Genomic DNA, 18,837 nt, shown 5'->3' with positions numbered 1-18,837 from the left:
AGTGAGTTCGGTGGTGGGGGCGGGGAGTGAGTTCGGTGGTGGGGGAGGTGAGTGTGCTCAGTGGTGGGGGAGGGGAGTGTGCTCGGTGGTGGGGGAGGGGAGTGTGCTCGGTGGTGTGGGAGGTGATTGTGCTCGGTGGTGGGGGAGGGGAGTGTGCTCGGTGGTGGGGGCGGGGAGTGAGTTCGGTGGTGGGGGAGGGGAGTGTGCTCAGTGGTGGGGGAGGGGAGTGTGCTCGGTGGTGGGGTAGGGGAGTGTGCTCCGTGGCGTGGGAGGTGAGTGTGCTCGGTGGTGGGGGAGGGGAGTGTGCTCGGTGGTGGGGGAGGGGAGTGTGCTCGGTGGTGGGGGAGGGTAGTGTGCTCGGTGCTGGGGGAGGGGAGTGAGTTCGGTGGTGGGGGCGGGGAGTGAGTTCGGTGGTGGGGGAGGGGAGTGTGCTCAGTGGTGGGGGAGGGGAGTGTGCTCGGTGGTGGGGGAGGGGAGTGTGCTCGGTGGTGAGGGAGGTGAGTGTGCTCGGTGGTGGGGGAGGGGAGTGTGCTCTGTGGTGGGGGCGGGGAGTTAGTTCGGTGGTGGGGGCGGGGAGTGAGTTCGGTCGTGGGGGAGGTGAGTGTGCTCGGTGGTGTGGGAGGTTAGTGTGCGCGGTGCTGGGGGAGGTGAGTGTGCTCGGTGCTGGGGGAGGTGTGTGTTCGGTGGTGTGGGAGGTGAGCGTGCTCGGTCGTGGGGAGGTGAGTGTGCTCGGTGGTGGGGGAGGTGAGTGTGCCCGGTGCTGGGGAGGTGTGTGTTCGGTGGTGGGGGAGGTGAGTGCGCTCGGTGCTGGGGGAGGGGATTGTGCTCAGTGGTGGGGGAGGTGAGTGTGCTCGGTGGTGGGGAGGTGGGTGTGTTCGGTGGGGGGGGAGGTGAGTGTGTTCGGTGGTGGGGAAGGTGGGTGTGCTCGGTGGTGGGGGAGGTGAGTGTGTTCGGTGGTGGGGGAGGGGAGTGTGTTCGGTGGTGGGGGAGGTGTGTGTGTTCGGTGGTGGGGGAGGTGAGTGTGCTCGGTGGTGGGGGAGGTGAGTGTGCTCGGTGGTGGGGGAGGGGAGTGTGTTCGGTGGTGGGGGAGGGGAGTGTGTTCGATGGTGGGGGAGGGGAGTGTGTTCGATGGTGGGGGAGGGGAGTGTGCTCGGTGGTGGGGAGGGGAGTGTGCTTGGTGGTGGGGAAGGTGGGTGTGCTCGGTGGTGGGGGAGGGGAGTGTGTTCGGTGGTGGGGGAGGTGAGTGTGCTCGGTGGTGGGGGAGGGGAGTGTGTTCGGTCGTGGGAGGGGAGTGTGTTCGGTGGTGGGGGAGGTGGGTGTGCTCGGTGGTGGGCGAGGTGAGTGTGCTCAGTGGTGGGGGAGGGGAGTGTGCTCGGTGGTGTGGGAGGTGAGTGTGCTCGGTGGTGGGGAGGGGAGTGTGCTCGGTGGTGGGGGAGGTGAGTCTGCTCGGTGGCGGGGGAGGGGAGTGTGCTCGGTGGTGGGGTTGGTGAGTGTGTTCGGTGGTGGGAGGGGAGTGTGTTCGGTGGTGGGGAAGGTGAGTGTGTTGGTGGTGGGGGAGGGGAGTGTGCTCGGTGGTGATGGAGGTGAGTGTGTTCAGTGGTGGGGGAGGTGAGTGTGCTCGGTGGTGGGGGAGGTTAGTGTGTTCGGTGGTGGGGAAGGTGAGTGTGCTCGGTGGTGGGGGAGTGGAGTGTGCTCGGTGCTGGGGGAGGGGAGTGTGCTCGGTGGTGGGGGAGGTGAGTGTGTTCGGTGGTGGGGGAGGTGAGTGTGCTCGCTGCTGGGGGAGGGGAGTGTGTTCGGTGGTGGGGGAGGTGAGTGTGCTCGGTGGTGGTGGAGGTGAGTGTGTTCTGTGGTGGGGAGGTGAGTATGTTCGGTGGTGGGGGAGGTGAGTGTGTTCGGTGGTGGGGGAGGTGAGTGTGGTCGGTGGTGGGGGAGGTGAGTGTGTTCGGTGGTGGGGGAGGGGAGTGTGCTCGGTGGTGGGGGAGGTGAGTGTGTTCGGTGGTGGGGAAGGTGAGTGTGTTCGGTGGTGTGGGAGGTGAGTGTGTTCGGTGGTGGGGGAGGTGAGTGTGTTCGGTGGTGGGGGAGGTGAGTGTGCTCGGTGGTGGGGAGGTGAGTGTGCTCGGTGTTGTGGGAGGTGAGTGTGTTCGGTGCTGGGGAGGGGAGTGTGCTCGGTGGTGGGGAGGTGGGTGTGTTCGGTGGTGGGGGAGGTGAGTGTGTTCGGTGGTGGGGAAGGTGGGTGTGCTCGGTGGTGGGGGAGGTGAGTGTGTTCCGTGGTGGGGGAGGGGAGTGTGTTCGGTGGTGGGGAGGTGTGTGTGTTCGGTGGTGGGGGAGGTGAGTGTGCTCGGTGGTGGGGGAGGTGAGTGTGCTCGGTGGTGGGGGAGGGGAGTGTGTTCGGTGGTGGGGGAGGGGAGTGTGTTCGATGGTGGGGGAGGGGAGTGTGCTCGGTGGTGGGGAGGGGAGTGTGCTTGGTGGTGGGGAAGGTGAGTGTGCTCGGTGGTGGGGGAGGTGGGTGTGCTCGGTGGTGGGGGAGGGGAGTGTGTTCGGTGGTGGGGGAGGTGAGTGTGCTCGGTGGTGGGGGAGGGGAGTGTGTTCGGTGGTGGGAGGGGAGTGTATTCGGTGGTGGGGGAGGTGGGTGTGCTCGGTGGTGGGGAGGTGAGTGTGCTCAGTGGTGGGGGAGGGGAGTGTGCTCGGTGGTGTGGGAGGTGAGTGTGCTCGGTGGTGGGGAGGGGAGTGTGCTCGGTGGTGGGGGAGGTGAGTGTGCTCGGTGGTGTGGGAGGTGAGTGTGCTCGGTGGTGGGGGAGGGGAGTGTGCTCGGTGGTGGGGGCGGGGAGTGAGTTCGGTGGTGGGGGAGGGGAGTGTGCTCAGTGGTGGGGGAGGGGAGTGTGCTCGGTGGTGGGGGAGGGGAGTGTGCTCGGTGGTGTGGGAGGTGAGTGTGCTCGGTGGTGGGGGAGGGGAGTGTGCTCGGTTGTGGGGGAGGTGAGTGTGCTCGGTGGTGTGGGAAGGGAGTGTGCTCGGTGGTGGGGAGGTGAGTGTGCTCGGTGGTGGGGAGGTGAGTGTGCTCGGTGTTGTGGGAGGTGAGTGTGTTCGGTGCTGGGGGAGGGGAGTGTGCTCGGTGGTCGGGGAGGGGAGTGTGTTCGGCGGTGGGAGATGGGAGTGTGTTCGGCGGTGGGGGAGGCGAGTGTGCTCGGTGGTGGGGGAGGTGAGTGTGCTCGGTGGTGGGGGAGGTGAGTGTGTTCGGGGGTGGGGGAGGTGAGTGTGCTCGGTGCTGGGAGGTGAATGTGCTCGGTGGTGGGGAAGGTGAGTGTGCTCGGTGGTGGGGGAGGTGAGTGTGCTCGGTGGTGGGGGAGGTGAGTGTGCTCGGTGGTGTGGGAGGGGAGTGTGCACGATGGTGGGGAGGTGAGTGTGCTCGGTGGTGGGGAGGTGAGTGTGCTCGGTGTTGTGGGAGGTGAGTGTGTTCGGTGCTGGGGGAGGGGAGTGTGCTCGGTGGTGGGGGTGGTGAGTGTGTTCGGTGGTGGGAGAGGGGAGTGTGTCCGGTGGTGGGGGAGGGTAGTGTGCTCGGTGCTGGGGGAGGGGAGTGAGTTCGGTGGTGGGGGCGGGGAGTGAGTTCGGTGGTGGGGGAGGGGAGTGTGCTCAGTGGTGGGGGAGGGGAGTGTGCTCGGTGGTGGGGGAGGGGTGTGTGCTCGGTGGTGTGGGAGGTGAGTGTGCTCGGTGGTGGGGGAGGGGAGTGTGCTCAGTGGTGGGGGCGGGGAGTGAGTTCGTTGTTTGGGGCGGGGAGTGAGTTCGGTCGTGGGGGAGGTGAGTGTGCTCGGTGGTGTGGGAGGTTAGTGTGCTCGGTGGTGGGGGAGGTGAGTGTGCTCGGTGCTGGGGAGGTGTGTGTTCGGTGGTGTGGGAGGTGAGCGTGCTCGGTCGTGGGGAGGTGAGTGTGCTCGGTGGTGGGGGAGGTGAGTGTGCCCGGTGCTGGGGAGGTGTGTGTTCGGTGGTGGGGGAGGTGAGTGTGTTCGGTGGTGGGGGAGGTGAGTGTGTTCGGTGGTGGGAGAGGGGAGTGTGTCCGGTGGTGGGGGAGGGTAGTGTGCTCGGTGCTGGGGGAGGGGAGTGAGTTCGGTGGTGGGGGCGGGGAGTGAGTTCGGTGGTGGGGGAGGGGAGTGTGCTCAGTGGTGGGGGAGGGGAGTGTGCTCGGTGGTGGGGGAGGGGTGTGTGCTCGGTGGTGTGGGAGGTGAGTGTGCTCGGTGGTGGGGGAGGGGAGTGTGCTCAGTGGTGGGGGCGGGGAGTGAGTTCGTTGTTTGGGGCGGGGAGTGAGTTCGGTCGTGGGGGAGGTGAGTGTGCTCGGTGGTGTGGGAGGTTAGTGTGCTCGGTGGTGGGGGAGGTGAGTGTGCTCGGTGCTGGGGAGGTGTGTGTTCGGTGGTGTGGGAGGTGAGCGTGCTCGGTCGTGGGGAGGTGAGTGTGCTCGGTGGTGGGGGAGGTGAGTGTGCCCGGTGCTGGGGAGGTGTGTGTTCGGTGGTGGGGGAGGTGAGTGCGCTCGGTGCTGGGGGAGGGGATTGTGCTCAGTGGTGGGGGAGGTGAGTGTGCTCGGTGGTGGGGAGGTGGGTGTGTTCGGTGGTGGGGGAGGTGAGTGTGTTCGGTGGTGGGGAAGGTGGGTGTGCTCGGTGGTGGGGGAGGTGAGTGTGTTCGGTGGTGGGGGAGGGGAGTGTGTTCGGTGGTGGGGAGGTGTGTGTGTTCGGTGGTGGGGGAGGTGAGTGTGCTCGGTGGTGGGGGAGGTGAGTGTGCTCGGTGGTGGGGGAGGGGAGTGTGTTCGGTGGTGGGGGAGGGGAGTGTGTTCGATGGTGGGGGAGGGGAGTGTGCTCGGTGGTGGGGAGGGGAGTGTGCTTGGTGGTGGGGAAGGTGAGTGTGCTCGGTGGTGGGGGAGGTGGGTGTGCTCGGTGGTGGGGGAGGGGAGTGTGTTCGGTGGTGGGGGAGGTGAGTGTGCTCGGTGGTGGGGGAGGGGAGTGTGTTCGGTGGTGGGAGGGGAGTGTATTCGGTGGTGGGGGAGGTGGGTGTGCTCGGTGGTGGGGAGGTGAGTGTGCTCAGTGGTGGGGGAGGGGAGTGTGCTCGGTGGTGTGGGAGGTGAGTGTGCTCGGTGGTGGGGAGGGGAGTGTGCTCGGTGGTGGGGGAGGTGAGTGTGCTCGGTGGTGTGGGAGGTGAGTGTGCTCGGTGGTGGGGGAGGGGAGTGTGCTCGGTGGTGGGGGCGGGGAGTGAGTTCGGTGGTGGGGGAGGGGAGTGTGCTCAGTGGTGGGGGAGGGGAGTGTGCTCGGTGGTGGGGGAGGGGAGTGTGCTCGGTGGTGTGGGAAGGGAGTGTGCTCGGTGGTGGGGAGGTGAGTGTGCTCGGTGGTGGGGAGGTGAGTGTGCTCGGTGTTGTGGGAGGTGAGTGTGTTCGGTGCTGGGGGAGGGGAGTGTGCTCGGTGGTCGGGGAGGGGAGTGTGTTCGGCGGTGGGAGATGGGAGTGTGTTCGGCGGTGGGGGAGGCGAGTGTGCTCGGTGGTGGGGGAGGTGAGTGTGCTCGGTGGTGGGGGAGGTGAGTGTGTTCGGGGGTGGGGGAGGTGAGTGTGCTCGGTGCTGGGAGGTGAATGTGCTCGGTGGTGGGGAAGGTGAGTGTGCTCGGTGGTGGGGGAGGTGAGTGTGCTCGGTGGTGGGGGAGGTGAGTGTGCTCGGTGGTGTGGGAGGGGAGTGTGCTCGATGGTGGGGAGGTGAGTGTGCTCGGTGGTGGGGAGGTGAGTGTGCTCGGTGGTGGGGAGGTGAGTGTGCTCGGTGCTGGGGGAGGGGAGTGTGCTCGGTGGTGGGGGTGGTGAGTGTGTTCGGTGGTGGGAGAGGGGAGTGTGTCCGGTGGTGGGGGAGGGTAGTGTGCTCGGTGCTGGGGGAGGGGAGTGAGTTCGGTGGTGGGGGCGGGGAGTGAGTTCGGTGGTGGGGGAGGTGAGTGTGCTCAGTGGTGGGGGAGGGGAGTGTGCTCGGTGGTGGGGGAGGGGAGTGTGCTCGGTGGTGTGGGAGGTGATTGTGCTCGGTGGTGGGGGAGGGGAGTGTGCTCGGTGGTGGGGGCGGGGAGTGAGTTCGGTGGTGGGGGAGGGGAGTGTGCTCAGTGGTGGGGGAGGGGAGTGTGCTCGGTGGTGGGGTAGGGGAGTGTGCTCCGTGGCGTGGGAGGTGAGTGTGCTCGGTGGTGGGGGAGGGGAGTGTGCTCGGTGGTGGGGGAGGGGAGTGTGCTCGGTGGTGGGGGAGGGTAGTGTGCTCGGTGCTGGGGGAGGGGAGTGAGTTCGGTGGTGGGGGCGGGGAGTGAGTTCGGTGGTGGGGGAGGGGAGTGTGCTCGGTGGTGGGGGAGGGGAGTGTGCTCGGTGGTGGGGTTGGTGAGTGTGTTCGGTGGTGGGAGGGGAGTGTGTTCGGTGGTGGGGAAGGTGAGTGTGTTGGTGGTGGGGGAGGGGAGTGTGCTCGGTGGTGATGGAGGTGAGTGTGTTCAGTGGTGGGGGAGGTGAGTGTGCTCGGTGGTGGGGGAGGTTAGTGTGTTCGGTGGTGGGGAAGGTGAGTGTGCTCGGTGGTGGGGGAGTGGAGTGTGCTCGGTGCTGGGGGAGGGGAGTGTGCTCGGTGGTGGGGGAGGTGAGTGTGTTCGGTGGTGGGGGAGGTGAGTGTGCTCGCTGCTGGGGGAGGGGAGTGTGTTCGGTGGTGGGGGAGGTGAGTGTGCTCGGTGGTGGTGGAGGTGAGTGTGTTCTGTGGTGGGGAGGTGAGTATGTTCGGTGGTGGGGGAGGTGAGTGTGTTCGGTGGTGGGGGAGGTGAGTGTGGTCGGTGGTGGGGGAGGTGAGTGTGTTCGGTGGTGGGGGAGGGGAGTGTGCTCGGTGGTGGGGGAGGTGAGTGTGTTCGGTGGTGGGGAAGGTGAGTGTGTTCGGTGGTGTGGGAGGTGAGTGTGTTCGGTGGTGGGGGAGGTGAGTGTGTTCGGTGGTGGGGGAGGTGAGTGTGCTCGGTGGTGGGGAGGTGAGTGTGCTCGGTGTTGTGGGAGGTGAGTGTGTTCGGTGCTGGGGAGGGGAGTGTGCTCGGTGGTGGGGAGGTGGGTGTGTTCGGTGGTGGGGGAGGTGAGTGTGTTCGGTGGTGGGGAAGGTGGGTGTGCTCGGTGGTGGGGGAGGTGAGTGTGTTCCGTGGTGGGGGAGGGGAGTGTGTTCGGTGGTGGGGAGGTGTGTGTGTTCGGTGGTGGGGGAGGTGAGTGTGCTCGGTGGTGGGGGAGGTGAGTGTGCTCGGTGGTGGGGGAGGGGAGTGTGTTCGGTGGTGGGGGAGGGGAGTGTGTTCGATGGTGGGGGAGGGGAGTGTGCTCGGTGGTGGGGAGGGGAGTGTGCTTGGTGGTGGGGAAGGTGAGTGTGCTCGGTGGTGGGGGAGGTGGGTGTGCTCGGTGGTGGGGGAGGGGAGTGTGTTCGGTGGTGGGGGAGGTGAGTGTGCTCGGTGGTGGGGGAGGGGAGTGTGTTCGGTGGTGGGAGGGGAGTGTATTCGGTGGTGGGGGAGGTGGGTGTGCTCGGTGGTGGGGAGGTGAGTGTGCTCAGTGGTGGGGGAGGGGAGTGTGCTCGGTGGTGTGGGAGGTGAGTGTGCTCGGTGGTGGGGAGGGGAGTGTGCTCGGTGGTGGGGGAGGTGAGTGTGCTCGGTGGTGTGGGAGGTGAGTGTGCTCGGTGGTGGGGGAGGGGAGTGTGCTCGGTGGTGGGGGCGGGGAGTGAGTTCGGTGGTGGGGGAGGGGAGTGTGCTCAGTGGTGGGGGAGGGGAGTGTGCTCGGTGGTGGGGGAGGGGAGTGTGCTCGGTGGTGTGGGAGGTGAGTGTGCTCGGTGGTGGGGGAGGGGAGTGTGCTCGGTTGTGGGGGAGGTGAGTGTGCTCGGTGGTGTGGGAAGGGAGTGTGCTCGGTGGTGGGGAGGTGAGTGTGCTCGGTGGTGGGGAGGTGAGTGTGCTCGGTGTTGTGGGAGGTGAGTGTGTTCGGTGCTGGGGGAGGGGAGTGTGCTCGGTGGTCGGGGAGGGGAGTGTGTTCGGCGGTGGGAGATGGGAGTGTGTTCGGCGGTGGGGGAGGCGAGTGTGCTCGGTGGTGGGGGAGGTGAGTGTGCTCGGTGGTGGGGGAGGTGAGTGTGTTCGGGGGTGGGGGAGGTGAGTGTGCTCGGTGCTGGGAGGTGAATGTGCTCGGTGGTGGGGAAGGTGAGTGTGCTCGGTGGTGGGGGAGGTGAGTGTGCTCGGTGGTGGGGGAGGTGAGTGTGCTCGGTGGTGTGGGAGGGGAGTGTGCACGATGGTGGGGAGGTGAGTGTGCTCGGTGGTGGGGAGGTGAGTGTGCTCGGTGTTGTGGGAGGTGAGTGTGTTCGGTGCTGGGGGAGGGGAGTGTGCTCGGTGGTGGGGGTGGTGAGTGTGTTCGGTGGTGGGAGAGGGGAGTGTGTCCGGTGGTGGGGGAGGGTAGTGTGCTCGGTGCTGGGGGAGGGGAGTGAGTTCGGTGGTGGGGGCGGGGAGTGAGTTCGGTGGTGGGGGAGGGGAGTGTGCTCAGTGGTGGGGGAGGGGAGTGTGCTCGGTGGTGGGGGAGGGGTGTGTGCTCGGTGGTGTGGGAGGTGAGTGTGCTCGGTGGTGGGGGAGGGGAGTGTGCTCAGTGGTGGGGGCGGGGAGTGAGTTCGTTGTTTGGGGCGGGGAGTGAGTTCGGTCGTGGGGGAGGTGAGTGTGCTCGGTGGTGTGGGAGGTTAGTGTGCTCGGTGGTGGGGGAGGTGAGTGTGCTCGGTGCTGGGGAGGTGTGTGTTCGGTGGTGTGGGAGGTGAGCGTGCTCGGTCGTGGGGAGGTGAGTGTGCTCGGTGGTGGGGGAGGTGAGTGTGCCCGGTGCTGGGGAGGTGTGTGTTCGGTGGTGGGGGAGGTGAGTGTGTTCGGTGGTGGGGGAGGTGAGTGTGTTCGGTGGTGGGGGAGGGCAGTGTGCTCGGTGGTGGGGGAGGTGAGTGTGTTCGGTGGTGGGGAAGGTGAGTGTGTTCGGTGGTGTGGGAGGTGAGTGTGTTCGGTGGTGGGGGAGGTGAGTGTGTTCGGTGGTGGGGGAGGTGAGTGTGCTCGGTGGTGGGGAGGTGAGTGTGCTCGGTGTTGTGGGAGGTGAGTGTGTTCGGTGCTGGGGAGGGGAGTGTGCTCGGTGGTGGGGAGGTGGGTGTGTTCGGTGGTGGGGGAGGTGAGTGTGTTCGGTGGTGGGGAAGGTGGGTGTGCTCGGTGGTGGGGGAGGTGAGTGTGTTCCGTGGTGGGGGAGGGGAGTGTGTTCGGTGGTGGGGAGGTGTGTGTGTTCGGTGGTGGGGGAGGTGAGTGTGCTCGGTGGTGGGGGAGGTGAGTGTGCTCGGTGGTGGGGGAGGGGAGTGTGTTCGGTGGTGGGGGAGGGGAGTGTGTTCGATGGTGGGGGAGGGGAGTGTGCTCGGTGGTGGGGAGGGGAGTGTGCTTGGTGGTGGGGAAGGTGAGTGTGCTCGGTGGTGGGGGAGGTGGGTGTGCTCGGTGGTGGGGGAGGGGAGTGTGTTCGGTGGTGGGGGAGGTGAGTGTGCTCGGTGGTGGGGGAGGGGAGTGTGTTCGGTGGTGGGAGGGGAGTGTATTCGGTGGTGGGGGAGGTGGGTGTGCTCGGTGGTGGGGAGGTGAGTGTGCTCAGTGGTGGGGGAGGGGAGTGTGCTCGGTGGTGTGGGAGGTGAGTGTGCTCGGTGGTGGGGAGGGGAGTGTGCTCGGTGGTGGGGGAGGTGAGTGTGCTCGGTGGTGTGGGAGGTGAGTGTGCTCGGTGGTGGGGGAGGGGAGTGTGCTCGGTGGTGGGGGCGGGGAGTGAGTTCGGTGGTGGGGGAGGGGAGTGTGCTCAGTGGTGGGGGAGGGGAGTGTGCTCGGTGGTGGGGGAGGGGAGTGTGCTCGGTGGTGTGGGAGGTGAGTGTGCTCGGTGGTGGGGGAGGGGAGTGTGCTCGGTTGTGGGGGAGGTGAGTGTGCTCGGTGGTGTGGGAAGGGAGTGTGCTCGGTGGTGGGGAGGTGAGTGTGCTCGGTGGTGGGGAGGTGAGTGTGCTCGGTGTTGTGGGAGGTGAGTGTGTTCGGTGCTGGGGGAGGGGAGTGTGCTCGGTGGTCGGGGAGGGGAGTGTGTTCGGCGGTGGGAGATGGGAGTGTGTTCGGCGGTGGGGGAGGCGAGTGTGCTCGGTGGTGGGGGAGGTGAGTGTGCTCGGTGGTGGGGGAGGTGAGTGTGTTCGGGGGTGGGGGAGGTGAGTGTGCTCGGTGCTGGGAGGTGAATGTGCTCGGTGGTGGGGAAGGTGAGTGTGCTCGGTGGTGGGGGAGGTGAGTGTGCTCGGTGGTGGGGGAGGTGAGTGTGCTCGGTGGTGTGGGAGGGGAGTGTGCACGATGGTGGGGAGGTGAGTGTGCTCGGTGGTGGGGAGGTGAGTGTGCTCGGTGTTGTGGGAGGTGAGTGTGTTCGGTGCTGGGGGAGGGGAGTGTGCTCGGTGGTGGGGGTGGTGAGTGTGTTCGGTGGTGGGAGAGGGGAGTGTGTCCGGTGGTGGGGGAGGGTAGTGTGCTCGGTGCTGGGGGAGGGGAGTGAGTTCGGTGGTGGGGGCGGGGAGTGAGTTCGGTGGTGGGGGAGGGGAGTGTGCTCAGTGGTGGGGGAGGGGAGTGTGCTCGGTGGTGGGGGAGGGGTGTGTGCTCGGTGGTGTGGGAGGTGAGTGTGCTCGGTGGTGGGGGAGGGGAGTGTGCTCAGTGGTGGGGGCGGGGAGTGAGTTCGTTGTTTGGGGCGGGGAGTGAGTTCGGTCGTGGGGGAGGTGAGTGTGCTCGGTGGTGTGGGAGGTTAGTGTGCTCGGTGGTGGGGGAGGTGAGTGTGCTCGGTGCTGGGGAGGTGTGTGTTCGGTGGTGTGGGAGGTGAGCGTGCTCGGTCGTGGGGAGGTGAGTGTGCTCGGTGGTGGGGGAGGTGAGTGTGCCCGGTGCTGGGGAGGTGTGTGTTCGGTGGTGGGGGAGGTGAGTGCGCTCGGTGCTGGGGGAGGGGATTGTGCTCAGTGGTGGGGGAGGTGAGTGTGCTCGGTGGTGGGGAGGTGGGTGTGTTCGGTGGTGGGGGAGGTGAGTGTGTTCGGTGGTGGGGAAGGTGGGTGTGCTCGGTGGTGGGGGAGGTGAGTGTGTTCGGTGGTGGGGGAGGGGAGTGTGTTCGGTGGTGGGGAGGTGTGTGTGTTCGGTGGTGGGGGAGGTGAGTGTGCTCGGTGGTGGGGGAGGTGAGTGTGCTCGGTGGTGGGGGAGGGGAGTGTGTTCGGTGGTGGGGGAGGGGAGTGTGTTCGATGGTGGGGGAGGGGAGTGTGCTCGGTGGTGGGGAGGGGAGTGTGCTTGGTGGTGGGGAAGGTGAGTGTGCTCGGTGGTGGGGGAGGTGGGTGTGCTCGGTGGTGGGGGAGGGGAGTGTGTTCGGTGGTGGGGGAGGTGAGTGTGCTCGGTGGTGGGGGAGGGGAGTGTGTTCGGTGGTGGGAGGGGAGTGTATTCGGTGGTGGGGGAGGTGGGTGTGCTCGGTGGTGGGGAGGTGAGTGTGCTCAGTGGTGGGGGAGGGGAGTGTGCTCGGTGGTGTGGGAGGTGAGTGTGCTCGGTGGTGGGGAGGGGAGTGTGCTCGGTGGTGGGGGAGGTGAGTGTGCTCGGTGGTGTGGGAGGTGAGTGTGCTCGGTGGTGGGGGAGGGGAGTGTGCTCGGTGGTGGGGGCGGGGAGTGAGTTCGGTGGTGGGGGAGGGGAGTGTGCTCAGTGGTGGGGGAGGGGAGTGTGCTCGGTGGTGGGGGAGGGGAGTGTGCTCGGTGGTGTGGGAAGGGAGTGTGCTCGGTGGTGGGGAGGTGAGTATGCTCGGTGGTGGGGAGGTGAGTGTGCTCGGTGTTGTGGGAGGTGAGTGTGTTCGGTGCTGGGGGAGGGGAGTGTGCTCGGTGGTCGGGGAGGGGAGTGTGTTCGGCGGTGGGAGATGGGAGTGTGTTCGGCGGTGGGGGAGGCGAGTGTGCTCGGTGGTGGGGGAGGTGAGTGTGCTCGGTGGTGGGGGAGGTGAGTGTGTTCGGGGGTGGGGGAGGTGAGTGTGCTCGGTGCTGGGAGGTGAATGTGCTCGGTGGTGGGGAAGGTGAGTGTGCTCGGTGGTGGGGGAGGTGAGTGTGCTCGGTGGTGGGGGAGGTGAGTGTGCTCGGTGGTGTGGGAGGGGAGTGTGCTCGATGGTGGGGAGGTGAGTGTGCTCGGTGGTGGGGAGGTGAGTGTGCTCGGTGGTGGGGAGGTGAGTGTGCTCGGTGCTGGGGGAGGGGAGTGTGCTCAGTGGTGGGGGTGGTGAGTGTGTTCGGTGGTGGGAGAGGGGAGTGTGTCCGGTGGTGGGGGAGGGTAGTGTGCTCGGTGCTGGGGGAGGGGAGTGAGTTCGGTGGTGGGGGCGGGGAGTGAGTTCGGTGGTGGGGGAGGTGAGTGTGCTCAGTGGTGGGGGAGGGGAGTGTGCTCGGTGGTGGGGGAGGGGAGTGTGCTCGGTGGTGTGGGAGGTGATTGTGCTCGGTGGTGGGGGAGGGGAGTGTGCTCGGTGGTGGGGGCGGGGAGTGAGTTCGGTGGTGGGGGAGGGGAGTGTGCTCAGTGGTGGGGGAGGGGAGTGTGCTCGGTGGTGGGGTAGGGGAGTGTGCTCCGTGGCGTGGGAGGTGAGTGTGCTCGGTGGTGGGGGAGGGGAGTGTGCTCGGTGGTGGGGGAGGGGAGTGTGCTCGGTGGTGGGGGAGGGTAGTGTGCTCGGTGCTGGGGGAGGGGAGTGAGTTCGGTGGTGGGGGCGGGGAGTGAGTTCGGTGGTGGGGGAGGGGAGTGTGCTCAGTGGTGGGGGAGGGGAGTGTGCTCGGTGGTGGGGGAGGGGAGTGTGCTCGGTGGTGAGGGAGGTGAGTGTGCTCGGTGGTGGGGGAGGGGAGTGTGCTCTGTGGTGGGGGCGGGGAGTTAGTTCGGTGGTGGGGGCGGGGAGTGAGTTCGGTCGTGGGGGAGGTGAGTGTGCTCGGTGGTGTGGGAGGTTAGTGTGCGCGGTGCTGGGGGAGGTGAGTGTGCTCGGTGCTGGGGGAGGTGTGTGTTCGGTGGTGTGGGAGGTGAGCGTGCTCGGTCGTGGGGAGGTGAGTGTGCTCGGTGGTGGGGGAGGTGAGTGTGCCCGGTGCTGGGGAGGTGTGTGTTCGGTGGTGGGGGAGGTGAGTGCGCTCGGTGCTGGGGGAGGGGATTGTGCTCAGTGGTGGGGGAGGTGAGTGTGCTCGGTGGTGGGGAGGTGGGTGTGTTCGGTGGGGGGGGAGGTGAGTGTGTTCGGTGGTGGGGAAGGTGGGTGTGCTCGGTGGTGGGGGAGGTGAGTGTGTTCGGTGGTGGGGGAGGGGAGTGTGTTCGGTGGTGGGGGAGGTGTGTGTGTTCGGTGGTGGGGGAGGTGAGTGTGCTCGGTGGTGGGGGAGGTGAGTGTGCTCGGTGGTGGGGGAGGGGAGTGTGTTCGGTGGTGGGGGAGGGGAGTGTGTTCGATGGTGGGGGAGGGGAGTGTGCTCGGTGGTGGGGAGGGGAGTGTGCTTGGTGGTGGGGAAGGTGGGTGTGCTCGGTGGTGGGGGAGGGGAGTGTGTTCGGTGGTGGGGGAGGTGAGTGTGCTCGGTGGTGGGGGAGGGGAGTGTGTTCGGTCGTGGGAGGGGAGTGTGTTCGGTGGTGGGGGAGGTGGGTGTGCTCGGTGGTGGGCGAGGTGAGTGTGCTCAGTGGTGGGGGAGGGGAGTGTGCTCGGTGGTGTGGGAGGTGAGTGTGCTCGGTGGTGGGGAGGGGAGTGTGCTCGGTGGTGGGGGAGGTGAGTCTGCTCGGTGGCGGGGTTGGGGAGTGTGCTCGGTGGTGGGGTTGGTGAGTGTGTTCGGTGGTGGGAGGGGAGTGTGTTCGGTGGTGGGGAAGGTGAGTGTGTTGGTGGTGGGGGAGGGGAGTGTGCTCGGTGGTGATGGAGGTGAGTGTGTTCAGTGGTGGGGGAGGTGAGTGTGCTCGGTGGTGGGGGAGGTTAGTGTGTTCGGTGGTGGGGAAGGTGAGTGTGCTCGGTGGTGGGGGAGTGGAGTGTGCTCGGTGCTGGGGGAGGGGAGTGTGCTCGGTGGTGGGGGAGGTGAGTGTGTTCGGTGGTGGGGGAGGTGAGTGTGCTCGCTGCTGGGGGAGGGGAGTGTGTTCGGTGGTGGGGGAGGTGAGTGTGCTCGGTGGTGGTGGAGGTGAGTGTGTTCTGTGGTGGGGAGGTGAGTATGTTCGGTGGTGGGGGAGGTGAGTGTGTTCGGTGGTGGGGGAGGTGAGTGTGGTCGGTGGTGGGGGAGGTGAGTGTGTTCGGTGGTGGGGGAGGGGAGTGTGCTCGGTGGTGGGGGAGGGGAGTGTGCTCGGTGGTGGGGGAGGTGAGTGTGTTCGGTGGTGTGGGAGGTGAGTGTGTTCGGTGGTGGGGGAGGTGAGTGTGTTCGGTGGTGGGGGAGGTGAGTGTGCTCGGTGGTGGGGAGGTGAGTGTGCTCGGTGTTGTGGGAGGTGAGTGTGTTCGGTGCTGGGGAGGGGAGTGTGCTCGGTGGTGGGGGTGGTGAGAGTGTTCGGTGGTGGGAGAGAGGAGTGTGTTCTGTGGTGGGGAGGTGAGTGTGCTCGGTGGTGGGGGAGGGGAGTGTGCTCGGTGGTGGGGGCGGGGAGTGAGTTCGGTGGTGGGGGAGGGGAGTGTGCTCAGTGGTGGGGGAGGGGAGTGTGCTCGGTGGTGGGGGAGGGGAGTGTGCTCGGTGGTGGGGGAGGGGAGTGTGCTCGGTGGTGGGGGGAGGGGAGTGTGCTCGGTGGTGGGGGAGGGGAGTGTGCTCGGTGGTGGGGGAGGGTAGTGTGCTCGGTGCTGGGGGAGGGGAGTGAGTTCGGTGGTGGGGGCGGGGAGTGAGTTCGGTGGTGGGGGCGGGGAGTGAGTTCGGTGGTGGGGGAGGGGAGTGTGCTCGGTGGTGGGGGAGGGGAGTGTGCTCGGTGGTGGGGGAGGGGAGTGTGCTCGGTGGTGTGGGAGGTGAGTGTGCTCGGTGGTGGGGGAGGGGAGTGTGCTCAGTGGTGGGGGCGGGGAGTGAGTTCGGTGGTGGGGGCGGGGAGTGAGTTCGGTCGTGGGGGAGGTGAGTGTGCTCGGTGGTGTGGGAGGTTAGTGTGCTCGGTGCTGGGGGAGGTGAGTGTGCTCGGTGCTGGGGGAGGTGTGTGTTCGGTGGTGTGGGAGGTGAGCATGCTCGGTCGTGGGGAGGTGAGTGTGCTCGGTGGTGGGGGAGGTGAGTGTGCCCGGTGCTGGGGAGGTGGGTGTGTTCGGTGGTGGGGGAGGTGAGTGTGTTCGGTGGTGGGGAAGGTGGGTGTGCTCGGTGGTGGGGGAGGTGAGTGTGTTCGGTGGTGGGGGAGGTGTGTGTGTTCGGTGGTGGGGGAGGTGAGTGTGCTCGGTGGTGGGGGAGGTGAGTGTGCTCGGTGGTGGGGGAGGGGAGTGTGTTCGGTGGTGGGGGAGGGGAGTGTGTTCGATGGTGGGGGAGGGGAGTGTGCTCGGTGGTGGGGAGGGGAGTGTGCTTGGTGGTGGGGAAGGTGAGTGTGCTCGGTGGTGGGGGAGGTGGGTGTGCTCGGTGGTGGGGGAGGGGAGTGTGTTCGGTGGTGGGGGAGGTGAGTGTGCTCGGTGGTGGGGGAGGGGAGTGTGTTCGGTGGTGGGAGGGGAGTGTGTTCGGTGGTGGGGGAGGTGGGTGTGCTCGGTGGTGGGGGAGGTGAGTGTGCTCAGTGGTGGGGGAGGGGAGTGTGCTCGGTGGTGTGGGAGGTGAGTGTGCTCGGTGGTGGGGAGGGGAGTGTGCTCGGTGGTGGGGGAGGTGAGTCTGCTCGGTGGCGGGGGAGGGGAGTGTGCTCGGTGGTGGGGTTGGTGAGTGTGTTCGGTGGTGGGAGGGGAGTGTGTTCGGTGGTGGGGAAGGTGAGTGTGTTGGTGGTGGGGGAGGGGAGTGTGCTCGGTGGTGATGGAGGCGAGTGTGTTCAGTGGTGGGGGAGGTGAGTGTGCTCGGTGGTGGGGGAGGTTAGTGTGTTCGGTGGTGGGGAAGGTGAGTGTGCTCGGTGGTGGGGGAGTGGAGTGTGCTCGGTGCTGGGGGAGTGGAGTGTGCTCGGTGGTGGGGGAGGTGAGTGTGTTCGGTGGTGGGGGAGGTGCGTGTGCTCGCTGCTGGGGGAGGGGAGTGTGTTCGGTGGTGGGGGAGGTGAGTGTGCTCGGTGGTGGTGGAGGTGAGTGTGTTCGGTGGTGGGGAGGTGAGTATGTTCGGTGGTGGGGGAGGTGAGTGTGTTCGGTGGTGGGGGAGGTGAGTGTGGTCGGTGGTGGGGGAGGTGAGTGTGCTCGGTGGTGGGGGAGGGGAGTGTGCTCGGTGGTGTGGGAGGTGAGTGTGCTCGGTGGTGGGGGAGGGGAGTGTGCTCGGTGGTGGGGGCGGGGAGTGAGTTCGGTGGTGGGGGAAGGGAGTGTGCTCGGTGGTGGGGGAGGGGAGTGTGCTCGGTGGTGGGGGAGGGTAGTGTGCTCGGTGCTGGGGGAGGGGAGTGAGTTCGGTGGTGGGGGCGGGGAGTGAGTTCGGTGGTGGGGGAGGGGAGTGTGCTCAGTGGTGGGGGAGGGGAGTGTACTCGGTGGTGGGGGAGGGGAGTGTGCTCGGTGGTGTGGGATGTGAGTGTGCTCGGTGGTGGGGGAGGGGAGTGTGCTCAGTGGTGGGGGCGGGGAGTGAGTTCGGTGGTGGGGGCGGGGAGTGAGTTCGATCGTGGGGGAGGTGAGTGTGCTCGGTGGTGGGGGAGTGGAGTGTGCTCGGTGTTGGGGGAGGGGAGTGTGCTCGGTGCTGGGGGAGGGGAGTGTGCTCGGTGGTGGGGGAGGTGAGTGTATTCGGTGGTGGGGGAGGTGAGTGTGCTCGCTGCTGGGGGAGGGGAGTGTGTTCGGTGGTGGGGGAGGTGAGTGTGCTCGGTGGTGGTGGAGGTGAGTGTGTTCGGTGGTGGGGAGGTGAGTGTGTTCGGTGGTGGGGGAGGTGAGTGTGTTCGGTGGTGGGGGAGGTGACTGTGGTCGGTGGTGGGGGAGGTGAGTGTGTTCGGTGGTGGGGGAGGGGAGTGTGCTCGGTGGTGGGGGAGGTGAGTGTTTTCGGTGGTGGGGAAGGTGAGTGTGTTCGGTGGTGTGGGAGGTGAGTGTGTTCGGTGGTGGGGAGGTGAGTGTGTTCGGTGGTGGGGGAGGTGAGTGTGCTCGGTGCTGGGGGAGGTGAGTGCGTTCGGTGGTGGGGGAGGTGAGTGTGTTCGGTGGTGGGGTAGGGGAGTGTGCTCGGTGGTGGTGGAGGTGAGTGTGTTCGGTGGTGGGGGAGGTTAGTGTGTTCGATGGTGGGGAAGGTGAGTGTGTTCGGTGGTGTGGGAGGTGAGTGTGCTCGGTGGTGGGGGAGGGGAGTGTGTTCGGTGCTGGGGGTGGTGAGTGTGCTCGGTGGTGGGGGAGGGGGTGTGCTCGGTCGCGGGAGAGGGGAGTGTGTCCGGTGGTGGGGGAGGGGAGTGTGCTCGGTGGTGGGGGAGGGGAGTGTGTTTGGTGGTGGGGGAGGTGAGTGTGCTCGGTGGTGGGGGAGGTGAGTGTGTTCGATGGTGGGGGAGGTGAGCGTGTTCGATGGTGGGGGAGGTGAGTGTGCTCGGTGGTGGGGGAGGGGAGTGTGCTCGGTGGTGGGGGAGGCGAGTGTGCTCGGTGGTGGGGGAGGCGAGTGTGCTCGGTGGTGGGGGAGGCGAGTGTGCTCGGTGGTGGGGGAGGCGAGTGTGCTCGGTGGTGTGGGAGGGGAGTGTGCTCGGTGGTGGGGAGGTGAGTGAGCTCGGTGGTGGGGGAGGTGAGTGTGTTCGGTGGTGGGGGAGCGGAGTGTGCTCGGTGTTGTGGGAGGTGAGTGTGTTCGGTGCTGGGGGAGGGGAGTGTGCTCGGTGGTGTGGGAGGTGAGTGTGTTCGGTGGTGGGGGAGGTGAGTGTGTTCGGTGCTGGGGGTGGTGAGTGTGCTCGGTGGTGGGGGAGGGGGTGTGCTCGGTGGTGGGAGAGGGGAGTGTGTCCGGTGGTGGGGGAGGGGAGTGTGCTCGGTGGTGGGGAGGGGAGTGTGTTCGGTGGTGGGGAGGTGAGTGTGCTCGGTGGTGGGGGAGGTTAGTGTGTTCGATGGTGTGGGAAGGGAGTGTGCTCGGTGGTGGGGAGGTGAGTATGCTCGGTGGTGGGGGAGGTGGGTGTGCTCGGTGGTGTGGGAAGAGAGTGTGCTCGGTGGTGGGGAGGTGAGTGTGCTCGCTGGTGGGGAGGTGAGTGTGCTCGGTGTTGTGGGAGGTGAGTGTGTTCGGTGCTGGGGGAGGGGAGTGTGATCGGTGGTCGGGGAGGGGAGTGTGTTCGGCGGTGGGGGAGGGGAGTGTGTTCGGCGGTGGGGGAGGCGAGTGTGCTCGGTGGTGGGGGAGGTGAGTGTGCTCGGTGGTGGGGGAGGTGAGTGTGTTCGGGGGTGGGGGAGGTGAGTGTGCTCGGTGCTGGGAGGTGAATGTGCTCGGTGGTGGGGAAGGTGAGTGTGCTCGGTGGTGGGGGAGGTGAGTGTGCTCGGTGGTGGGGGAGGTGAGTGTGCTCGGTGGTGTGGGAGGGGAGTGTGCTCGGTGGTGGGGAGGTGAGTGTGCTCGGTGGTGGCGAGGTGAGTGTGCTCGGTGTTGTGGGAGTTGAGTGTGTTCGGTGCTGGGGGAGGGGAGTGTGCTCGGTGGTGGGGGTGGTGAGTGTGTTCGGTGGTGGGAGAGGGGAGTGTGTCCGGTGGTGGGGGAGGGTAGTGTGCTCGGTGCTGGGGGAGGGGAGTGAGTTCGGTGGTGGGGGCGGGGAGTGAGTTCGGTGGTGGGGAGGTGAGTGTGCTCAGTGGTGGGGGAGGGGAGTGTGCTCGGTGGTGGGGGAGGGGAGTGTGCTCGGTGGTGTGGGAGGTGA

Source organism: Scyliorhinus torazame, chromosome 9 (assembly GCF_047496885.1).
Source record: "Scyliorhinus torazame isolate Kashiwa2021f chromosome 9, sScyTor2.1, whole genome shotgun sequence".
NCBI lineage: Eukaryota > Metazoa > Chordata > Chondrichthyes > Carcharhiniformes > Scyliorhinidae > Scyliorhinus > Scyliorhinus torazame.
The sequence above is the reverse complement of the archived record's forward strand: the minus strand, read 5'-3'. Positions refer to the sequence as shown.